The 25,391-nt window shown below is 44.7% G+C and overlaps 1 protein-coding gene and 1 long non-coding RNA gene across 2 annotated transcripts in view; both read right to left on the bottom strand.

Annotated features, from left to right (window-relative positions):
* The window catches only part of SPG21 (SPG21 abhydrolase domain containing, maspardin), an 82,258-nt gene that overhangs the window by 22,481 nt on the left and 34,386 nt on the right, over window positions 1-25,391 (bottom strand). The window lies entirely within an intron of this gene.
* LOC117203168 (uncharacterized) overlaps window positions 1-25,391 on the bottom strand; it is a 44,282-nt gene that overhangs the window by 16,560 nt on the left and 2,331 nt on the right. The window contains exons 3-10 of the long non-coding RNA XR_007475508.1: window positions 23,965-24,327; window positions 17,327-18,861; window positions 16,089-16,519; window positions 14,063-14,460; window positions 12,805-13,031; window positions 11,295-11,540; window positions 11,161-11,209; window positions 8,445-9,376 (exon numbers count right to left, since the gene is read on the bottom strand). This is a non-coding gene — a long non-coding RNA (uncharacterized LOC117203168). The remainder of the gene's footprint in view (window positions 1-8,444; window positions 9,377-11,160; window positions 11,210-11,294; window positions 11,541-12,804; window positions 13,032-14,062; window positions 14,461-16,088; window positions 16,520-17,326; window positions 18,862-23,964; window positions 24,328-25,391) is intronic.

Genomic DNA, 25,391 nt, shown 5'->3' with positions numbered 1-25,391 from the left:
CCTAACACGTACCTTAATCCTAACCTGTACACTAACACGTACCCTAACTCCTTATCGTACGCTAACCTGTACCCTAAACCGTATCCGTTCCCTACCCTAAACCTAACCCTTACCCTAACCCGTACCCTAACACGTACCCTAACCCTAACCCATCATCATGTCCTATCCTGTACCCTAAACTGTACCCGTTCCCTAACCCTTGACCATACTGTTAACCACACCAATATCCTAACCTGTACACAAACACTAACACATACCCTATCTCTATTCCATTCTCATAGCCTAACCGGTACCCTAAACCATACCCGTTCCCTAACGCTAACCCTAATCCTTACCCTAACCCGTACCCTAATCCTAACCAATATACTAATACTAACCCATACCCTAACACATATCGTAAACCAAATCCCTTGTTGTACTCTAAACTGTACACTAAACCGCACCTCTTCCCTAATCCTAACTATAACCCTAAACCTTACGCCAAACCGTACCCTCATCCTAACCCGTACACTAACACTAATCCATACCCTAACACGTACCCTAAGCTTAACCTGTTGTTGAACCCTAACCTGTACCCGTTCCCTAACCCAACCCTAACTCGTACCCGAATCCTAACCCTTACACTAACACAAACCTGTACCCTAACACATATCCTAAGTCTAACCCGTTGTCATAACCTAACCTGTACCCTAAACCATACCCATACCCTAACCCTTACTCTAAGCTGTAACCTAATCCTAAACCCTACACTAAAACTAACACGTACCCTAACCCATTGTCGTACCCTTACCTGTACCCTAAACCATACCTGTTCCCTAACCCTAACACTAACCCTTACCCTAACCCGAACCCCATGCCATAACATGTACACTAACCCCAACCTGATGTCGTACACTAACCTGTACCCAAAACCTCACCAGTTCCCTAACCCTTACTCTAACCCGTAACCTAATACTAACCTGTGCACTAACACTAACCCGTACCCTAATACGTACCCTAACACTAACCCGTACCCTTACCCGAACCATACCCTAATCCTAACCCATACACAAACACTAATCTGTACCCTAATAAGTACCCTAAGCCTAACCCGTTCTCTTACCCTAACCCGTACCCGATCCCTAACCCTTACCCATGCACTAATCCTAATCTGTACACCAAAACTAACCCATACCCCTAACACATACCCTAACCCTAACCCATGTCCTACACTAACCTGTATCCTAAACTCTACCCATTTCCTAATCCTAACCATAACCCTTACCCTTATCCAAACTGTACCCTAATCCTAACCCGTACACTAACACTAACTCATACTCTAATACGTACCCTAAACCTAACCCATTTTCGTACCCTAACCTGTACCCTAAACCATACCCATACCCTAACCCTATCCTAACCCTAACCTGTTGTCATACCCTAACCTGTACCCTAAACGATACCCATTCCCTAACACTAACCCTAACCCTTACCCTAACTTGTATCCTAGTCGTAACCAGTACACTAACACTAACCCATACCCTAAACAGTTGTACCCTAATCTGTACCTTAAGCCATACCCATTCCTTAACTGTAACCCTAACTCTAACCCTTACCTTAACCCTAACCCATACCCTAAAACGTACCCTAATCCTAACCCATTGTCGTACCCTAAACTGTACCCTACACCATTACCTGTTCCCTAACCCTAATTCTAACCCTTACCCTAACATGTAACATAATCTAACCCATATACTAACACGTACCCTAACCCGTTCTCGTACCCCTAACCCTTACCCCAACCCGTACCCTAATACTAATTCATACACTAACAGTAACCCGTAGTCTAACAGTACCCTAACCCTAATCCTCATCCTAACCCGTATCCTAATCCTAAGCCATACACTAACACTTACCCGTACCCTAACTCCTACCCTAATCCATTTTCATACCCTAAACTGTACTCGTTCCCTAATCTTATACCTAATCCTAACTCTAACCTTTACCCTAATCCGTACACTAACACGTAAGTTAACATGTACCCTAACTCTAACCCGTTTTTGTACCCTAACCGGTACTCTAAATAAACCTGACAAGTTCCCTAACCCTAACCTTAACCCTAACCCGTACCCTAAACCGTACCCATTCCCTAACCCTAAACGTTATCCTAACCCTTACTCGTGCCCTAAAACTAACCCATACACTAACACTAACCTGTACCTAACACATACCCCAACACTAACCCGTTGTCGTACCCTAAACTGTACCGTAAACCGTACCCGTTCCCTAACCCTTACCCTAACCCTTGCCCTAATCCGTACCCTAATCGTAACCTGTACACTAACCCATACCCTAACATGTACCCTAATCTAACCCCTTGTCGTACCCTAAACCGTATCCGTTCCCTACCCTAATCCTAACCTTTAGCGTAACACATTCACTAACCCGTACCGTAATTCTAACCCGTAGACTAACCCAAACCCTAACCCATACCCTAACCTGTATCCTAATCCTAACCAATATACTAATACTACCCCATACCCTAACACGTACCCTAGCTCAAATCCCTTGTTGTACCCTAAACTGTACACTAAACCATACCTGTTCCCTAATCCTAACCATAACCCTAAACCTTACGCTAACCCATACACTAACACTAATCTGTACCCTAACACGTACCCTAAGCCTGACCTGTTGTACCCTAAACTGTACCCTAAAGCTTACCCATACCCTAATTCTAACCCTTACCCTAACTGGTACCCTAATCCTAATCCTTAACACTAACCCATACCCTAACAAGTACTCTAAGCCTAACTCTTTGTCGTACCCTAACCTGTACCCTAAACCTAACCAAAAACCCTTACCCTAACTCTTACCCAAACCATACCCTAATCCTAATCTGTACACTAACCCATACCCTAACACATACCCTAACTGTAACCCATATCTGTTCCCTAACTGTAACCCTAAACCTAACCCTTGCCCTGATCCATAAACTAATCCTAACCTGTACACTAACACTAACCCATACCCTAACATGTACCCTAACCTTAACCCATTGTCGTACCCTTACCTGTACCCTAAACCACATCCATTCCCTAACCATAACTCTTAACCTACCGTACCCTAATCCTAACCCGTACACTAACACTAATCCTCACCCTTACACTAACCCTTATCCTAACCCATACCGTAAGCCTGTCCTGTTGTCATACCCTAACCTGTACCCTAAACCGTACCTGTTCCCTAACCCTAACACTAACCCTTACGCTAATCCATACCCTAATCCTAACCCGTACACTAACCCGCACCCTAACACGTACCCTAAACTTAACCTGTTGTCCTACTCTGACCTGTACCCTAAACCATACCCATTTCCTAGCCCTAACCTTAACCCTAACTCTTACCCTAACCGTACCCTAACCTAACCAGTACACTAACACTAATCCGTACCCTAAGACGCACTCTAAGCCTAACCTTTTGTCATACCCTAACCTATACGCTAAGCCATACCCATTCCCTAGCCCTAACCCTAATCTTTACCCTAACCGTACCCTAATCCTAACCCATACACTGACACTAATCTGTACCGTAACATGTACCCTAAGCCTAACCTGCTGCAGTACCCTAAGCCGTAACCGTACCCAATGCTAACCCTAACCCTTAATCTAACCCTTACCGTAACCCACACCATAATCCTAAACCGTAAACTAAAACTAACCCATACCCTAACATACCCTAACCCTAAACCGTTGTTGTACCCTAACCTGTACCCTTACCTTATCTGTATCCTAATCCTAACCCATACGATAACACTAATCCATACCCTAAGCCTAACCCGTTGTTGTACATAACCTGTAGCCTAAACCATACCCGTTCCCTAACCCTAACGCTAACCCTTACCCTAACCAGTACCCTGATCCTAACACATATGCTAATACAAACCCTTACCCTAACACGTACCCTAACCAAAACCCATTGTACCCCAAACTGTACCCTAAACCGTTTCCTAACCCTAAACTGAACCCTAAACCTTACACTAACCCGTATCCTCATCCTAACCTGTACACTAATACTAACAAACACCCTAACATGTATGCTAACCCTAACCCTAAACCTTACCCTAACCTAACCCATACCCTAAAACATATCATAACCCTAACCCGTTCTCATACACTAACCTGTACTCTAAACCACACCCGTTCCCTAACCCGTATCCTAATCATAACCCATACGCTAACACTAACCTGTACCCTAACAAGTACCCTAACCCTAATCCGTTGTCGTAGCCTAACATGTACCTTAAACCGTTCTCGTTCCCTAACACTAACCCTATTCCTAATCCTTACTCCAACCCTTACTCTAATCCACACCCTAATCCTAATCTGTACACTAACACTAACCCGTAACTTAACACATACCCTAACTCTAACCCGTTTTCGTAGCCTAATCAGTACCCTAAACCTTTTGGTTCCCTAACCTTAACCCTAACCCTTACCCTAACGCTTATCTTAATCCTAACCCGTACACTAACACTAACCCTTACACTAACATGTACCCTAACCCGTTGTTGTACCCTAACCTATACTGTAAACCATACCAGTTCTCTAACCCTAAACCTAACCAAAACCCTTACCCTAACCCTTACCTGATCCATACCCTAATCCTAACCTGTACACTATACTAATTGGTACCCATAACATACCCTAAGCCTAACCTGTTGTCGTATCCTAACTTGTACCCTAAACCCTATCCTTTCCCTAATCCTAACCCTAACCCTTAACCTAACCCTTACCAGAAGCCTTACCCTAACCCGTACCCTAACCCTAACCCATACCTTAACACTAACTCGTACCCTAACTATAACATGTTGTCGTTCCCTAATCTTTTCTCTAAACTGTACTCGTTCCCTAAGCCGTACCCTAATCCTAACCCATACGCTAACACTAACCCATTCCCTAACACGTACCGTAATCCAAACCCATTGTCGTACCCTAACCTGTACCCTAAACAGTACCTGTTCCCTAACGCTAACCCTAACTCTAGCCTTATGCTAAACCTTACCCCAAACCGTACCTTAATACTAATCCGTACACTAACACGTACCCTAACACATACCGTAAACCTAGCTCGTTGTAGTACCCTACCGTGCCCATTCCCTAACCCGTACACTAACACCCATACCCTAACACGTACCCTAACACTAACCCACTGTCATACACTGAACTGTACCTGTGCCCTAACCCTTACCCTAACGTGTACCCTAACATGTACCATAACTATAACCCATTGTCATATCCTATCCTGTACCCTAAAACGTATACATTCCCTAACCCTAATACCCTAACCCTTACCCTAACCCGTACACTAACACTAACCTGTAACTTAACACGTACCCTAACTCTAACCCGTTTTCATACCCTAACCGGTAACGGAAACCTTACCTGTTCCCTAACCCTAACCCTAAGCCTAATCCTAACCCGTACACTAACACTGATCTGTACCCTAACACATACCCTAAACCTAACCCATTGTCGTACCGTAAACTGTACCTGTTCCCTAACCCGAACCCTTACTCTTACCCTAATCTGTACCGTAATCCTAAGCTATACACTAACACTAATCCATACCCTAACACGTGCCCTAATCCTAACCCATTGTGGTACCCTAACCTGTACCCTAATCCATACCCGTTCCCTAACACTAACCCGGACCCAAACCCTAAACCTTACTCTAACCCTTTCCCTAATGTATACCCCAATTCTAACCCATACACTAATACGAACCCATACCCTAACACGTACCCTAACCCTAACCTGTCATCATCCCTATCCTGTACCCTAAAACACACCTGTTCCCCAACCCTAACCCTTACCATTACCCGTACCAATATCCTAACCCATACCATAACTGTACCCTAACATGTTGTCATACCCTAACCTGTACCCTAAACTGTACCTGTTCTGTAACCCTAACCCTAACACTCACCCTTACCCCAACCATCACCCTAACCCGTACCCTAATCCTAACCCATACACTAACAATAACCTGTACCCTAAGCCGTACACTAACACTAACCCGTACCACAACATGTACCCTAACCCTAACCTGTTGTCATACACTAACCTGTACCCTAAACAGTATCAGTTCCCTAATCCTAACAATAACCCTTACCCGAACCGTACCCTAATCCGAAGCTGTACACTAACGCGAATCCGTACCCAATCCCTAACCCTAACCCTAATCCTTACCCTAAGTCTTACCCTAACCTGTACACCAAAACTAACCCGTACCCTAACCCATTATCGTACCCTAACCTGTACCCTAAACCGTACCCTTACCCTAACTTGTACGCTAATCCTAACCCATACACTACCACATACCCTAACATGTACCCAAAACCTAATCCTTTGTCATACCCTAATCTGTACCCTAAGCCATACTCGTTTTCTAACCCTAATCCTAACCCTTAATCTAAACATAACCCTTACCCTAACCCCTATCCTAATCCATAAACTAAACACCCATACCCTAACACGTGCCATAACCCTAACCTGTTGTCATACCCTAACCTGTACCTTAAACCGTACCCGTTCCCTATCCCTAACCATTACCCTAACTCGTACCCTAATCCTAACCCATACGCTAACACTAACCGATACCCTAAAATGTACCCTAACCCGTTGTCGTACCCTAAACTGTAACCTAAACAGCACCCGATTCCTCACCCTAACCCTTACCCTAACCGTACACTAATTCTAAACCATACACTAACACGTAACCTAACCTTAACCTGTTGTCGTGCCCTAACCTGTACCCTAAAGCATACCTGTTCGCTAACCCTAACCTGCTGTCATACCCTATCCTGTACCCTAAACCGTACCCATTCCGTAACCCAAACCCTAACCCTCACCCTTAACCTAACCCTGACCCTAACCCGTGCCCTAATCCTAAACCATGCACTAACACTACCCTGTACCATAACACACACCCTAAGCCTAACCCGCTGTCAGTACACTAACCTGTACCCTAAACTGTACCTGTTCCCTAACCCTTTCCCTTACCCTAACACGTACCGTAAGCCTAACCCGTTTTCATATCCTAATCTGTACCTTAAACCGTGCCTGTTCCCTCTTACCCTAACATGTACCATAACCCATTGTTGTATCCCAAACTGTACACTAACACTAACCCATACCCTAACATGTACACTAACCCGTTGTCGTACCCTAACCTGCACCCTAAACTGTACCATTCCCTAATCCTAAAGTTAATCCTTAACCTAATCAGTACCCTAATCCTACTCCATACACTAACACTAACCCGTACCCTAACACATACCCTAAGCCTAATCCATTGTACCCTAACCTGTACCCTAAACCGTACCCGTTCCCTAAAACTAACCCTAACTGTAACCCTTACCCTAAACCTTACCCTAACTTTACCCTAATCTTAAGACGTACCCTAACTCTAACACATTGTTGTACCCTTACCTGTACCCAAACTGTACCTGTTCCCTAGCCCTAATCCTTACACTAACCATTTCCCTAATACTAAACTGTACACTAAGACTAATCTGTACCCTAACACGTACCCTAACCCTAACACGTTGTCATACCCTTACGTGTATCCAAACCATACCCATTCCCTAGCCCTAACCCTAACCCGTACCCTAAACCGTACCCGTTCCCTAACCCTTACCCAAACCGTACCGTAATACTAACCCGTACACTAACACTAATCTGTACCTTAACACGTACCCTAAGCCTAACCCATTGTCGTACCCTAACCATACCCTAACCCTAACACTAATCCTTAACCTAAACCTTACCCTAACCCATACTCTAATCCTAGTTCATAAACTAGAACCCATATCCTAACCCATTGTCATAACCTAACCTTTACCCTAAACCATACCCATTCCCTAAACTTAACCATTACCCTATCCCTTGCCCTAACTGTACCCTAACCTAAACTGTGCACTAACACTAATCCGTACCCTAACATGTACCCTAAGCCTAACCCTTTGTCATACCCTAACCCGTACCCTAAACCATACCCATTCCCTAACCCTAACCCTTACCCTAACCAGTATTCTAATCCTAGCCGTACACTAACCCTTTCCCTAACACGTACCCTAACCCTACTCCCTTGTTATACCGTAAACTGCACTCTAAACCGTATCTGCTCCCTAACCTGAACCTTAATCCTAAAACTAATCCTTACTCTAACACTTACCCTAACTGGTACTCTAACCTAAACTGTACATTAACCCATACCTTAACACGTACCCTAACTCAAACCCGTTTTCATACCCTAACCTGTACACTAAACCGTACCCGTTCCCTATCCATAACCCTAACCCTTACTCTATCCCATAACCTAATCCTGAATCGTACACTAACACTAACCCGTACCCTAACCCTAACACGTTGTCATACCCTAACCTGTACCCTGAACCATACCCGTTCCCTAACCCGTACCCTAATCCTAACCTGTACCTTAACACTAACACATTACCTAACATGTACCCTAACCCTAAACCATTGTCGTACCCTAACCTGTATTTTAAACCATACCCATTTCCTATCCCTGACCCTTACCCTAACCTGTACCCTAATCCTAACCTGTACGCTAAAACTAACTCTTACCCTAACACATACCCTAACCCTAATCCGTTGTCATACCCTAACCTGTACCCTAAAGCGTACCCGTTCCCTAACCCGAACACTAACCCTAATCCTTACCCTAACCCGTACCCTAATCTTAACCCGTACACTAACCCTAAGCCTTACCTTAGCATGTACCCTAACCCTAAACCGTTTTCGTACCCTAACCTGTACCCGAAACCGTACTGTTGCCTACCCATAAATCTAACCCTTACCCCAACCCGTACCCTAAACCATACAGTAACACTAATACGTACCATAACCGTTGTCAGAACCTTACCTGTACCCTAAACCGTACCTGTTCCCTAACCATAACTCTAACAATAACCCTTACCCTAAACTTACTCCTATCTTAACACGTACACTAACACTAATCCATACTCTAACACGTGCCCTAACCCAAACCCGTTGTCATACCCTTTACCCTAAACCATTCGCGTACCCTAGCCCTAACCTTAATCCTAACCCTTACCTTAACCGTACCCTAAACCTAACCCGTACAGTAACACTAACCGGTACCCTAACACGTACCCTAACCCAAACCCTAATCGTAACCGAAACACTAAGACTAACATGTACCCTAACACGCATCTTAACCCTAAACTGCTGTCGTCCCCTAACCTGTACCCTAAAGTGTACCCGTTCCCTAACCCTCACCCTCACCCTAACCTGACCCTAAATGGTGCCCTATTCCTAACCCGTACCCTAACACATACCCTAAACCTAACCTGTTGTTCTACCATAATCTGTACCCTAAACCGTAGCCGTTCCCCAACCCTAACCCTTACTCTTACTCTTAAACTTACCATTACCCGCACCAATATCCTAACCCATACACTAACACTAACCCATACCCTAACACGTACCCTATCCCTAACCCCTTGTCATTCCCTAACCCTGAAGCTTACCCTAACCCGTAACCTAATCCTAACCTGAACACTAACACTAACCAGTACGCTAGTCGTAACACACTGTCGTACCCTAACCTGTACCCTAAACCATACCTGTTCCGTAACCCTCACCATAACCCTTACACTAACACGTATCCTAATCCTAACCCAAAAACTAACACTAACCCATACTCTAACACTTACCCTAAGCCTAACCCGTTGTCGTACCCTAAACTGCACCTGTTCCCTAACCCTTACCCTAATCCTAACCCATACACTAAAACTAACGGGTACCCTAACCCGTTGTTGTACCCTAACCTGTACCGTAAACCGTACCCATTCCCGAACCCTAACACTAACCCTTACCCTAATCCTAACCCATACACTAACAAACACTCACCTATACCATAACACATACCCTAACCCATTGTCGTATACTTACCTGTACCCGTTTCCTAAACCTAACCCTTACCCTAACTTTACCCTAATTCTAATCCGTACACTAATCCGTACCCTAACACGTACCCTAAGCCTAACCCGTTGTCCTACCCTAACCTACACCCTAAACCATATCTAATCCTAACACTAACCCTAATCCTTAACCTAACCCTTACACTAACCCATACCCTAATAATAAACCGTAAACTAGAACTAACCCATACCCTAACACGTACCCTATACCTAACCCCTTATCATTCCCTAACCCTAGCCCTAACCCTTACCCGTAACCTAACCCTAACCCGAACACTAACCAGTACCCTAATCCTAACACGTTGTCATACCCTAACATATACCCTAAACCATTCCCACTCCCTAACCATAATCCTAACCTTAACCTTAACAGTACCCTAATCCTACCCCGTATACAAACACTAATCCATACCTTAACAAGTACCCTAAACCTAACCCATTGTAGTACCTTTACCTGTATCCTAAACCGTACCCTAATTCTAACCCATATACTAACCCTTACCCTAACACGGACCCTAACCCAAACCCATTGTTGTACCCCAAACTGAACCCTAAACCGTACCCTAACCCGAACCCCTGTCCTAACCTGTACACTAACACTAACCCATACCCTAACACGTACGCTAACCCTAACCTGTTGTCGTAACCTAACCTGCACCCTAAACCTTACCGGTTCCCTAACCTTAAACCTAAACCTAACCCATACCCTAAACCTAACCCATACACTAACACGTACCCTAACCCGTTTCCTAGCCCTAACCATACCCTAATCCTAAACCGTACACTAACACTAGTCCATACCCTAACGGGTACCCTAAGCCTAAGGCATTGTCGTACCCTAACCCGTACCTGCACCTAACCCTAACCCTTAACCTAACCCTTACCCTAACCCATACCCTGATCCTAACTTGTAAACTAAAACTAACCCGTACCCTAAAACATTCCCTAACCCTAACCCTTACCTTAACGGTACCCTAATCCTAACCCGTACACTAACAATTCGTACCCTAACACATACCCTAAGCCTAACCCGTTCTCGTACCGTAACCTGTACCCGAAACCGTACCCGTTCCCTAACCCTTTACCTTAACCAGTACTGCAATTCTAACCCATACACTAAAACTAACCCATACCCTAACACATACCCTAACCTCTTGTCATATCCTAACCTGTAACCTTAACCCTACCCATTACCTAACCCTAAAACTAATCCTTACCCTAATTCTTACCCTAACCCGTACCGTAATCCTACCCCGTACACTAACACCCATACCTTAACATGTACCCTAACCCTAAACCTTACCCTAACCCTAACCTATACACTAAAACTAACCCATACTCTAACATGTACCCTAACCCTAACCTGCTGTCGTGCCATAACCTGTACCCTAAACCGTACCCGTTCCCTAACCAAAACCCTTACCCTAACCCTTACCCGAACCGTACCATAATCCTAACCCATACACTAACACTAGTCGGTACCCTAACACGTACCCTAAGCCTAACCTGTTGTCGTACCCTAATGTGTAATCTAAACTGTACCCATTCCCTAACCCTTACCCATACACTAACATTAACCCATATCCTAACACCCTAAACCTAACCTGTTGTCATACCCTAATCTGTACCCTAAACCGTACATGTTCCTAACCCTAATCCTAACCCATACACTAATGCTAAGCCATACCTTAACACGTACCCTAACCCGTTTTCGTACCCTAAACTGTACCCGTTCCCTAACACTAAACCTAACCCTAACCAGTACCCTAATCTGAACCCGTACACTAAAAATAACCCGTCTAAACCTAATCCTAATCCTAAATCTAATGGTTACCCTAACCCATACCGTAATCCTAACCAGTACACTATCACTAACCTGTACCCTAACACATATCCTAGCACTAACACGTTGTACCCTAATCTGCACCCTAAACCATACCCATTCCCTAACCGAAACCCTAACCCGTACCCTAATGCTATCCCATATACTAATACTAACCCTTACCCTAACACATACCCTAACCCAAACCCATTGTACCCTAAACTGTACCCTAAACCATACCCGTTCCCTAACCCAAACCCCAAACATTATGCTAACCCGTACTCTCATCCTAACCCATACACTAACACTAACCCGTAACTTAACACGTACCCTAACCCGTTGTCATACCCCAACCTATACCCTAAAGCGTACCCATTTCCTAAACCTAACCCTCACCCTTACCCTAACCTTAACCTAATCCTAACCCATACCGTAACACGTACCCTAACCCTAAAACATTGTCGTACCCTTACCCTAAACCATATCCGTTCCCTAACTGTAACCCTTACCCTAACCATACCCTAATCCTAACCCGTACCCTAACACATACCCTAAGCCTAACTCATTGTGGTACCCTAACCTGTACCCTAAACTGTACCTGTTTTGTAACCTTAACCCTAACCCTATCCTTGCCCTAACCCTTACACTAACCTTACCCTAATCCTAACCAACACTATCCCATACCCTAACATGTATGCTAACTCTAAACCGTTGTATCCTAACCTGCTGTACCCTAAACCATACCCTTTCCCTAACCTGTACCCTAACGGTAACCTGTTGTATCCTAACCTAATCCATACCCTAATCCTAACCTGTACACTAACACTAGCCTAACCTGTACCCTAAACCATACCCGTTCCCTAACCCTAACCCTCACCCTAAGCTTACCCTAACCCGTAACCTAATCCTAACCCATACACTAACCCATACCCTAACACATACCCTAACCTGTTGTCATACCCTAATCTGTAACCTAAACCGTACCCATTCACCAACCCTAACCAGTACCCTAACAGTAAACCATACCCTAACGTACCCTAACACTAACCTGTTGTACTCTAACCTGTACCCTAAACCATTCCCGTTCCCTACCCTAACCCATTGTTGTACCCTAAACTGTAACCAAAGCCATACCCGTTCCCTAACACTGACGCTAACCCTAACCTTAACCTAACCCGTACACTAACACTAACCCGTACCCTAACATGTACCCTAACCCGTCGTTGTACCCTAACCTGTGCCCTAAAGCGTACCCATCCCCAATCCTAACCCTAACCCTTACCCTAACCCATACCCTAATCCTAACCCATACACTAACACTAACCTGTACTCTAACACGTACCCTAGCCCTAACTCATTGTGGTACCCTAACCAGTACCCTAAACTGTACCCATTCCCTAACCCGTACTCTAAGTGTAACCCGTTGTCATACCCTAACCTGGACCCTAAACCATACCCGTTCTCTAACACTAATCCTAACGCTAACCCTTACCCTAACTTGTATCCTAATCGTAACCAGTACACTAACACTAACCCATACTGTAACACGTACCCTAACCCTAAACTGTTGTCGTATGGTAACCTGTACCTTAAACCATACCCGTTCCCTAACCCTCACCTTAACCCATACCCTAACACTAACCCGTAACCTAAAATGTACTGTAACCCTAACCCATTGTCGTACCCTAAATGGTACCCTACACCATGCCCATTCCCTAAGCCTAATCTTAACTCTAACCCTTACCCTAACCCATACACTAACACTAACCCGTACCCTAACCCTAAACAGTTGTACCCTAACCTGTATCCTAAACCATACCTGTTCCGTAACCCTAACCATAAGCCTTACCCTAATCCTTACCGCAACTCATACCCTATTACTAATTCATACACTAACACGTACCCTAACAGTACCCTAAACCTAACCCGTTGTCGTACCCTAACCTGTACCCTAAACTGAGCCCGATCCCTAACCCTAACCGTTACTCTAACCCGTAACCTAATAATAACCCATACCCTAACACATACCCTAACCCTACCCTGTTGTCGTACGCTAACCTGCACCCTAAACTGTACCTGTTCCCTAACTATAACCCTTACCCTTACCATACCCTAATACTAACCGGTACACTAACACTAATCCATATCCTAAACTGTACCCGTTCCCTAACTACAACCCTTACCCTTACCATACCCTAATACTAACCTGTATACTAACACTAATCCGTAACCTAATAAGTACCCTAAGCCTAACCCGTTATCTTACCCTAACCTGTACCTAAACCATACCCGATCCCTAACCCTTACCGTAACCCATGCACTAATCCTAATCTGTACACCAAAACTAACCTGTACCCTAAAGTCTACCCGTTCCCTAATCCTAACCATAACCCTTACCCAAACTGTACCCTAATCCTAACCCGTACACTAACACTAACCCTAACACGTACCCTAACCTGTATCCTAATCCTAACGCGTATGCTAACACTAACCCATACCCTAACGTACCCTAAACCGTACCCATTCCCTACACTAAACCTAATCCTAACCCTAACACTAACCCGTATCCTAAAACGTACCCTAATCCTAACCCACGTACCCTAATCCTATCCCGTTTTCGTACCCTAACCTGCACCCTAAACTATACCCATTCTCTAATTCTAACTCTAAATCTAATCGTTATCCTAACCCTTACCCTAACTGGTACCCTAATCCTAGCCCGTAAAACAACACTAACCCGTAGCTTAACACGTACCCTAAACTGTACCCTAAACTATACCCATTCTCTAATCCTAACTCTAAATCTAATCCTTATCCTAACCCTTACCCTAACTGGTACCCTAATCCTAGCCCGTAAAACAACACTAACCCGTAGCTTAACACGTACACTAACCTGTACCCTAAACCATAGCAGTTCCCTAACCATAACCCTTACCCTAACTCGTACCCTAATCATAACCTGTACACTAACACTAATCCATATCCTAAAACGTACCCTAAACCTAACCAGTTATCATATGCTAACCTGTACCCTAAACTGTACCCGTTCCCTAACACTAACCCTAACCCTAACTCATATCCTAATCGTAACCAGTACACTAACACTGACATGTACCCTAAACCGTTGTCGTACCCTAACCTGTACCTTATATGGTACCCGGTCCCTATCTCTATCCCTAACCCTTATCCTAACCCTTACGCTAACTCGTACCCTAATCTTAACCCATACGCCAACACTAACCTGCACCCTAACACATACCCTAAACTTAACCCGTTGTCCTACTCTAACCTGTACCCTAAACCGTACCCGCTCCATAACCCTAACTCTAACCCTCACCCTTACCCTAACCCTTCCCCTAACCTGTACCCTAATCCTAACCCATACACTAATGCTAACCCCATACCCTAACCCTTACCCTAAGTCATACCCTAATCCTAACCCGTACACTAACACGTACCCTAAACTTAACCCATTGTCCTACTCTGACCTGTACCCTAAACCATACCTGTTCCCTAATTCTAACCTTAATCCTAACTCTTACCCTAACTGTACTCTAATCTAACCAGTACACTAACACTAATCCATTCCCTAAGCCTAATGCTTTGTCATACCCTAACCTATACGCTAAGCCGTACCCGTTCCCTAGCCCTAACCATAACCCTTACCCTAATCCTTACCCTAACCGTACCCTAATCCTAACCTGTACACTAACACTAATCCGTACCGTAACACGTACCCTAAGCCTAACCCTTAATCTAACCCTTACCATAACCCACACCATAATCCTAAACTAACCCTTACCCTAACACGTACCCTAACCCTAAACCGTTGTCGTACCCTAACCTGTACCCTAAACCATATCCGTTCCCTAACTCTTACCTTATGTGTACCCTAATCCTAACCCATACAATAACACTAATCCATTCCCTAACCTTAACCTTACCCTAACCATTACCCTAATCCTAACCCATATACTAATACAAATCCTTACCCTAACACGTACCCTAACCCAAACCCATTGTACCCCAAACTGTACCCTAAACCGTACCCGTTCCTTAACCCTAACCTGAACCCTAAACCTTACGCTAACCTGTATCCTCATCCTAACCCATACGCTAACACTAACGAATACCCTAACACGTACGGTAACCCTAACCTGCATGCTAAACTGTAACCGTTTCCTAACCTAACCTGTACTGTAATCCTAATCCGTACACTAACAATAACCCATACCCTACCCGTTGTCATACACTAACCTGTACCCTAAACCGCACCCATTCCCTAACCCTAACCTTAACCCTTACCCTAACGCTTATCCTAATCCTAACCCTAACACACTAACCTGTTCCCTAATCCTAACCCGTACACTAATCGGTACCCATAACGTACCCTAAGCCTAACCCGTTGTGGTGCCCTAACCTGTACCCTAAACCGTACCCATTCCCTAACCCATACCCTAATCCTAACCATACACTAACGCGTACTCTAACACACAACCTAACCCATTGTCATACCCTAACGTGTACCCTAAACCGTACACGTTCCCTAACCTGTACTCTAATCCTAACACTAACCCTAATCCGTACCCTAATCCTAACCATAAACTAACCCATACCCCAATACATACCCTAACTCATTGCCATACCCTAACTTATGCCCTAAACCATACCCGTTCCCTAACCCTAACCTTAGCTCATACTCTTATCCTAACCCTTACACCAACACTAACATGTACCCTAACACATACCCTAACCCGTACCCTCAACAGCAGCAATCCCATAACACTAACCCTTACCCTAACCCGTACCCTAATCCTAACCCTAACCCGTACCCTAATCCTAACACATACCCTAACTCTAAACCATTGACGTACCTTATCTGTACCTTAAACCTTATCCGTACCCTAATACTAACCTGAACACTAACAGTAACCCATACCCTAAAACGTACCCTAACCTGCTGTTGTACCCTAAACAGTACCTGATCTCTAACCCTAATCCTACCATAACCCTTACCCTAACCCATACCTTAACACTAACCCATACCCTAACCATAACACATTGTCATTCTCTAACCTTTTTTCTAAACTATACTCGTTCCCTAACCCTAACCCTTACCCTAACCCATACACTAACCCGTTCCCTAACACGTACCCTAATCCTAACCCATTGTCGTACCCTAACCTGTACCCTAAGACGTACCTGTTCCCTAATGCTAATCCTAAACCTAAGCCTTACCCCAAACCTTACGCTATTCCATACCCTAATCCTAACCCATATACTAATACTAACCCATACCCTAACACGTGCCCTAACCCAAACTCCTTGTTGTATCCTAAAGTATACCCTAAACTGTACCCGTCTCCTAACTCTATCCCTAACCCTAAACCTTACGCTAACCTGTACCCTAATCCAAACCCATACACTAACACATACCCTGACCCTAACCCATTGTCGTACATAACCTGTAGCCTAAACCGTACCCATTCCCTAACCTGAACCCTACACCTTACTCTAACCCGTACCCTCATCGTAACCTGTACACTAATGAATACCCTAACACATACGCTAACCCGTTGTCATACCCTAACCTGCACCCTAAACAGTACCCATTCCGTAACCCTAACCCTAAACCTTACCCTAACCCGTACCCTAACCCGTACCCTAATCCGTACACTAACAATAACCCATACCCAACACATACCATAACCCTACACTAACCTGTACCCTAAACCGCACCCATTCCCTAACCGTAACCCTAATCCGTACCCTAATCATAACCCATACACTAACACTAACCTGTACCCTAACAAGTACCCTAACCCTAATTCGTTGTCGTAGCCTAACCTGTACCTTAAACCATACTCGTTCCCTAACACTAATCCTATTCCTATTCCTTACTCTAACCCTTACCCTAATCCTAATCTGTAACACTAACCCATAACTTAACAAGTACCCTAACTCTAACCTGTTTTCATACCCTAACCAGTACCCTAAACCTTACTGGTTCCCTAACCCTAATCCTTACCCTAACGCTTATCCTAATCCTAACTCATACACTAATACTAACCCTTACACTACCACGTAACCTAACCCGTTGTCGTACCCTAACCTGTACTGTAAACCGTACCAGTTCTCTAACCCTAAACCTAACCCAAACCCTTACCTGATACGTACCCTAATCCTAACCCGTACACTATACTAATCGGTACCCATAACATACCCTAAGCCTAACCTGTTGTTGTACCCTAACTTGTACCCTACACTCTACCCTTTCCCTAATCCTAACCCTTAACCTAACCCTTACCAGAAGCCTTACCCTAACCCGTACCCTGACACTAACCCATACCCTAATACATACCCTAACCCGTTGTCATACCCTATCCTGTATCCTAAACCATACCCATACCCTAATCCTAACACTAACCCTAACCCATACCCTAATCCTAACCCGTACCTTAACACTAACCCATACCCTAACACGTACCCTAACCATAACACATTGTCATTCCCTAACCTTTTCTCTAAACTACTCGTTCCTTAACCCATACCCTAATCCTAACCCATACACTAACACTAACCCGTTCCCTAACACGTACCGTAATCCTAACCCGCTGTCGTACCCTAACCTGTACCCTAAACCGTACCCGTTCCCTAATGCTAACCGTAACCTTACCCTAAACCTTACCCTAATACTAATCCGTACACTAACACGTACCCTAACACATACCCTAAACCTAACTCGTTGTAGTACCCTAACCTGTAACCTAAACTGTCCATTCCCTAACCCATATCCTAACACTAACCTGCTGTCATACACTAAACTGTACCCTAAATCGCACCCGTGCCCTAACGTGTACCCTAATCCTAAACCGTATACTAACAATGACCCGTACCCTAACACATACCATGACTATAACCCATTGTCATATCCTATTCTGTAGCCTAAAACGTATACATTCCCTAGTCCTAATACCCTAACCCTTACCCTAACCCGTACAGTAATCCTAACCCGTACACTAACACTAACCTGTAACTTAACACGTACCCTAACTCTAACCCGTTTTCATACCCTAACCGGTAACCTAAACCTTACCCGTTCCCTAACCCTAACCTTAACCCTAACCCATACACTAACACTGATCCGTACCCTAACACGTACCCTAAACCTAACCCGTTGTCGTACCCTAAACTGTACCCGTTCCCTAACCCGAACCCTTACCCTAATCTGTACTGTAATCCTAACCCATACACTAACACTAACCCATACCCTAACACGTACCCTAATCCTAACCCATTGTGGTACCCTAATCTGTACCCTAATCCATACCCATTCCCTAACACTAACCCAAACCCGGACCCTAAACCTTACCCTAACGTATACCCCAATCCTAACCCATACACTAACACGAATCCATACCCTAACACGTACCCTAACCTGTTGTCATACCCTATCTTGTACCCTAAAACATACCCGTTCCCCAACCCTTACCCTTACCCTTGACCCTACCGTTACCCATTCCAATATCCTAACCCGTACATAACCGTACCGTAACACGTTGTCATACCCTAACCTGTACCCTAAACTGTACCTGTTCTGTAACCCTAACACTCACTCTTACCCTAACCGTCATCCTAACCCATACCCTAATCCTAACCCATACACTAACAATAACCCATACACTAACCCATACCACAACACGTACCCTAACCTGTACCCTAAACCGTATCAGTTCCCTATACCTAACAATAACCCTTACCCTTACCCGAACCGTACCCTAATCCGAACCCGTACACTAACGCTAATCCGTACCCCAATAAATATCCTAAGGCTAACCCATTACCGTACCCTAACCTGTACCTAAACCATACCCAATCCCTAACCCTTACCCTTACCCTAATCCTTACCCTAACCCATACACTATTCCTAACCTGTACACCAAAACTAACCCATAGTCTAAACCATACCCTAACCCAAACCCTTACCCTAACTCATATGCTAATCCTAACCCATACACTAACACTACTGTGTACCCTAACACGTACCCAAAACCTAACCCTTTGTCATACCCTAACCGGTACGCTAAACCACACCCGTTCCCTAAACCTAACTCTAACCCTTACTCTTATTCTAACATATACCCTAATCCTAACCTGTACCCTAACACGTACCCTAACCCTATCCCGTTGTCATACCCTAACCTGTACCCTAAGCCGTACTTGTTCCCTAATCCTTACTCTAAACATAACCCTTACACTAACTTGTACCCTAATCCTAACCCATACGCTAACACTAACCCATACCCTAAAATGTACCCTAACCCGTTGTCGTACCCTCAACTGTACCCTAAACAGTACTCGATCCCTAACCCTTACTCTAACCGTACACTAATCCTAAACCGTACACTAACACGTAACCTAACCTTAACCTGTCGTGCCCTAACCTGTACCCTAAAGCGTACCCGTTTGCTAACCCTAACGCTAACCCTAACCTGCTGTCATACCCTAACCTGTACCCTAAACCGTTCCATAACCCAAACCCTAACCCTCACCCTTAACCTAACCCTTACCCTAAACCGTACACTAACACTAACCTATACCATAACATATACCCTAAGCCTAACCCACCGTCGTACACTAACCTGTACCCTAAACCGTACCCTACTCCTAATCCATATGGTAATACCCTTACCCTAACCAGTACCCTAACCCAAACCCATTGTTGTACCCCAAACTGTACCCTAAACCGTACCCATTCCCTAACCCTAACCTGAACCCTAAACCTTATGCTAACCCGTATCCTCACCCTAAACTGTACACTAACACTAACCCATACCCTAACATGTACGCTAACCCTAACCCATTGTCGTACCCTAAACCGTACCTATTCCCTAAAACTAACCCTAACTCTAACCCTTACCCTAAGCCTTACCTTAACTTTACCCTAATCCTAAGGCGTACCCTAACCCTAACACATTGTCGTACCCTTACCTGTATCCAAACTCTACCCATTCCCTAGCCCTAACCCTAATCCTAACCCTTACCCTAACCTTAACACGTACCCTAAACCTAACCAGTTGTACACTAAACTGTACCATAATCCTAACCCGTACACTAACACTAATCTGTACCCTAACATGTACCCTAAGCCTAACCCATTGTCACACCCTAACTGTACCCATACCCTAACCCTAACACTAACTCTAACCCATACTCTAATCCTAGCTCATAAACTAAAACTAACCCATATCCTAAGACGTACCCTAACCCATTGTCATAACCTAAACTTTACCCTAAACCATACCCATTCCCTAAACTTAACCATTACCCTATCCCTTACCCTAACTGTACCCTAACCTAACCTGTACACTAACGCTAATCCGTACCCTAACATGTACCCTAAGCGTAACCCTTTGTCGTACCCTAACCCGTACCCTAATCCTAACCGTACACTAACACTTACCCTAACACATACCCTAACCCTACTCCCTTGTTATACCGTAAACTGCACTCTAAACCGTTTCCGTTCCCTAAACCGAACCTTAACCCTAAATCTAATCCTTACTCTAACAACTACCCTAACCGGTACCCTAACCTAAACCGTACCTTAACACGTACCCTAACTCAAACCCGTTTTTGTACCCTAACCTGTACACTAAACCATACCCTTTCCCTATCTATAACCCTAACCCTTACCCTAACCCCTACCCTAATCCTAAACCGTACACTAACACTAACCTGTACCCTAACCCTAACAGGTTGTCATACCCTAACCTGTACCCTTAACCGTACACGTTCCCTAACCCGTACCCAAATCCTAACCCAAACACTAACACTAACTCTTACCCTAACACGTACCCTAACCCTAATCCGTTGTCATACCCTAACCTGCACCCTAAACCGTACCCATTCCCTAACCCGTACACTAACGCTAAGCCTTACCTTAGCACGTACCCTAACCCTAAACCGTTTTCGTACCCTAACCTGTACCCGAAACTGTACCATTGCCTACCCATAAACCTAACCCTTACCCCAACCCGTACCCTAACACTAATCTGTACCCTAACCTGTTGTCATAACCTTACCTGTACTCTAAACCATACCCGTTCCCTAACCGTAACTCTAACAATAACCCTTACCCTAACCTTACTCCTATCCTAATGCGTACACTAATACTAATCCGTACCCTAACACGTGCCCTAACCCAAACCCGTTGTCATACCCTAACCTGTACCCTACACCATTTGCGTACCCTAGCCCTAACCCTTTCTTAACCATACCCTAATCCTAACCCATACAGTAACACTAATCAGTACCCTAACATGTACCCTAACCCTAAACTGTTGTCGTGCCCTAACCTGTAGCCTAAACTGTACCCGTTCCCTAACCTAATCGTAACTGAAGCACTATGATTAACATGTACCCTAACATGTACCCTAACCCTAAACTGTTGTGCCCTAACCTGTACCCTAAAGTGTACCCGTTCCCTAACCCTAACCCTCACCCTAACCTGACCCTAAATGGTGCCCTAATCCTAACCCGTACCCTAACACATACCCTAGACCTAACCTGTTGTTCTACCATAATCTGTACCCTAAACCGTAGCCGTTCCCCAACCCTAACCCTTACTCTTACCCTTAAACTTACCGTTACCTGCACCAATATCCTAACCCATACACTAACCCGTACCCTAACACGTACCCTATCCCTAACCCCTTGTCATTCCCTAACCCTTACCCTAAAGCTTACCCTAACCCGTAACCTAATCCTAACCCAAACACTAACCAGTACCCTAATCCTAACACGTTGTCGTACCCTAACCTGTACCCTAAACCATTCCCTAACCATAATCCTAACCCTTACCTTAACGGTACCCTAATCCTACCCCATGCACTAACACTAACCCATACCCTAACAAGTACCCTAAGCCTAACCCAGTGTAGTACCCTAACCTGTACCCTAAATCATACCCATTCCCTAACCCTTACCTTAAACAGTACCCTAATCCTAACCCATATACTAATACTAACCCTTACTCTAACACGGACCCTAACCCAAACCCACTGTTGTACCTCAAACTGAACCCTAACCTGAACCCAAAACCTTACGCTAACCCGTACCCCTATCCTAACCTGTACACTAACCCATACCCTAACATGTATGCTAACTCTAACCCGTTGTCATAACCTAACCTGCACCCTAAACCTAACCCATACCCTAAGCCTAATCCGTACACTAACATGTACCCTAACACGTACCCTAACTTTACCCTAATCCTAAGACGTACCCTAACCCTAATACGTTTTGGTACCCTTACCTGTACCGAAACCGTACCCGTTCCCTAGCCCTAGCCCTAACCCTTACACTAACCCTTACCCTAACCGTACACTAACACTAGTCCATACCCTAACGGGTACCCTAAGCCTAAACCATTGTCGTACCCTAAACCGTACCCGTACCCTTACCTTAACAGTACCCTAATCCTAACCCGTATACTAACATTAATCCGTACCCTAACACATACCCTAAGCCTAACCCGTTCTCGTACCCTAACCTGTACCCGAAACCGTACCCGTTCCCTAACCCTAACACTAAATCTAATCCTTACCCTAATCCTTACCCTAGCCCATACCCTAATCCTAACCCGTACACTAACACCCATACCTTAACACGTACTCTAACCTGTACCCTAAACTGTACCCTAATCCTAACCCGTACACTAACAGTAGTCAGTACCCTAACACGTACCCTAAGCCTAACCCGTTGTCGTACCCTAATGTGTAACCTAAACCGTACACGTTCCCTAACCCGTACCCTAATCCTAACCCATGCACTAAAACTAAGCCGTACCTTAACACGTACCCTATCCCTAACCCTAACCCGTAACCTAATCCTAACCCATACACTAACACTAACCCATACCCTAACCTGTACCCTAAACCGTTCACGTTCCCTACCCTAACCGTTACCCTAACCCTTACACTAAGCCGTACCAAAATCTAACCGGTACACTAACACCCATACCATAACACCTACCCTAACCCTAATCCATTGTTGTACCCTAAACTGTAACTTAAGCTGTACCCGTTCCCTAACATTAACGCTAACCTTAGCCTAACCCGTACACTAACACCCATACTGTAACATGTACCCTTACCTGTACCCTAAACCATACCCGTTCCGTAACCCTAACCCTTACCCTAATCCTACTGCAACCCGTACCCTAATACTAATTCATACACTAACACGTACCCTAACAGTACCCTAAACCTAACATGTTGTCATACCCTAACCTGTACCCTAAACTGAGCCCAATCCCTAACCATTACTCTAACCTGTAACCTAATACTAACCTGTACACCAACCCGTACCCTAACACGTACCCTAACCTGTTGTCATACGCTAACCTGCACCCTAAACTGTACCCGTTCCCTAACCCTAACTATAACCCTTACCCTTACCACACCCTGATACTAACCTGTACACTAACACTAATCTGTAACCTAATAAGTACCCTAAGCCTAACCCGTTATCTTACCCTAACCTGTACCTAAACCGTACCTGATCCCTAACCCTTACCCTAACCCGTGCACTAATCCTAATCTGAACCCAGACCCTAACCCTAACGTATACCCTAATCCTAACCTGTATACTAACACTAACCCATACCCTAACATGTACGCTAACAGTAAATTGTTGTCATACCCTATCCTGTACCCTAAACCATACCTGTTCCCCAACCCTAACCCTTAACCTTACCGATATCCTAACCCATACCCTAACCTGAACCCTAACACATTGTCGTACCCTAACCTGTACCCTAAACCGTACCTGTTCTGTAACCCTAACACGTATGCTAATCCTAATCCGTACAGTAAAACTAACCCGTACTATAACACATACCCTAACCCGTTGTCATACGCTAACCTGTAACCTAAACCCTACCCATTCCCTAACCCTAACCCTAACCCTTACACTTACCCTGACCATACCCTAATCCTAAACCATACACTAACAGTAAATCCGTACCCCAACACGTACCCTAACCCTAACCCTAATGCGTACCCTAATCCTAACACATATCCTAACTCTAACATGATGTACTACCTTAACTTGTACCCTAAACCGTACACGTTCCCTAACCCCAACCCTTACCCTAACCCATACCCTAATCCTAACCTGTAGGCTAACACTAACATGTACCCTAACCCTAACACGTTGTCATACACTAACCTGTACCCTAAACCGCACCCGTTCATTAACGTTAACCCTAACCCTAAGCCTTATCCTAACCCGTACCCTAATCGTAACCCACATACTAATACCCATACACTAACACGTACCCTAACCCATTGTCGTACCATAAATGGTACCCTAAACCATACCCATTCCCTAACCCTCAACCTAACCCTTACCCTAATCCTGACCCGTACACTAAAACTATCCCATACCCTAACACATATCCTAACCCTCACCCGTTGTCCTACCCTAACTTGTACCCTAAACCGTACCCATTCCCTGGCCCTAACCCTAAAATTAATCCTTACTGTAATCCTTACC

Source organism: Orcinus orca, chromosome 2, assembly GCF_937001465.1.
Source record: "Orcinus orca chromosome 2, mOrcOrc1.1, whole genome shotgun sequence".
In the NCBI taxonomy this organism is placed as follows: domain Eukaryota; kingdom Metazoa; phylum Chordata; class Mammalia; order Artiodactyla; family Delphinidae; genus Orcinus; species Orcinus orca.
The sequence above is the reverse complement of the archived record's forward strand: the minus strand, read 5'-3'. Positions and strand labels throughout refer to the sequence as shown.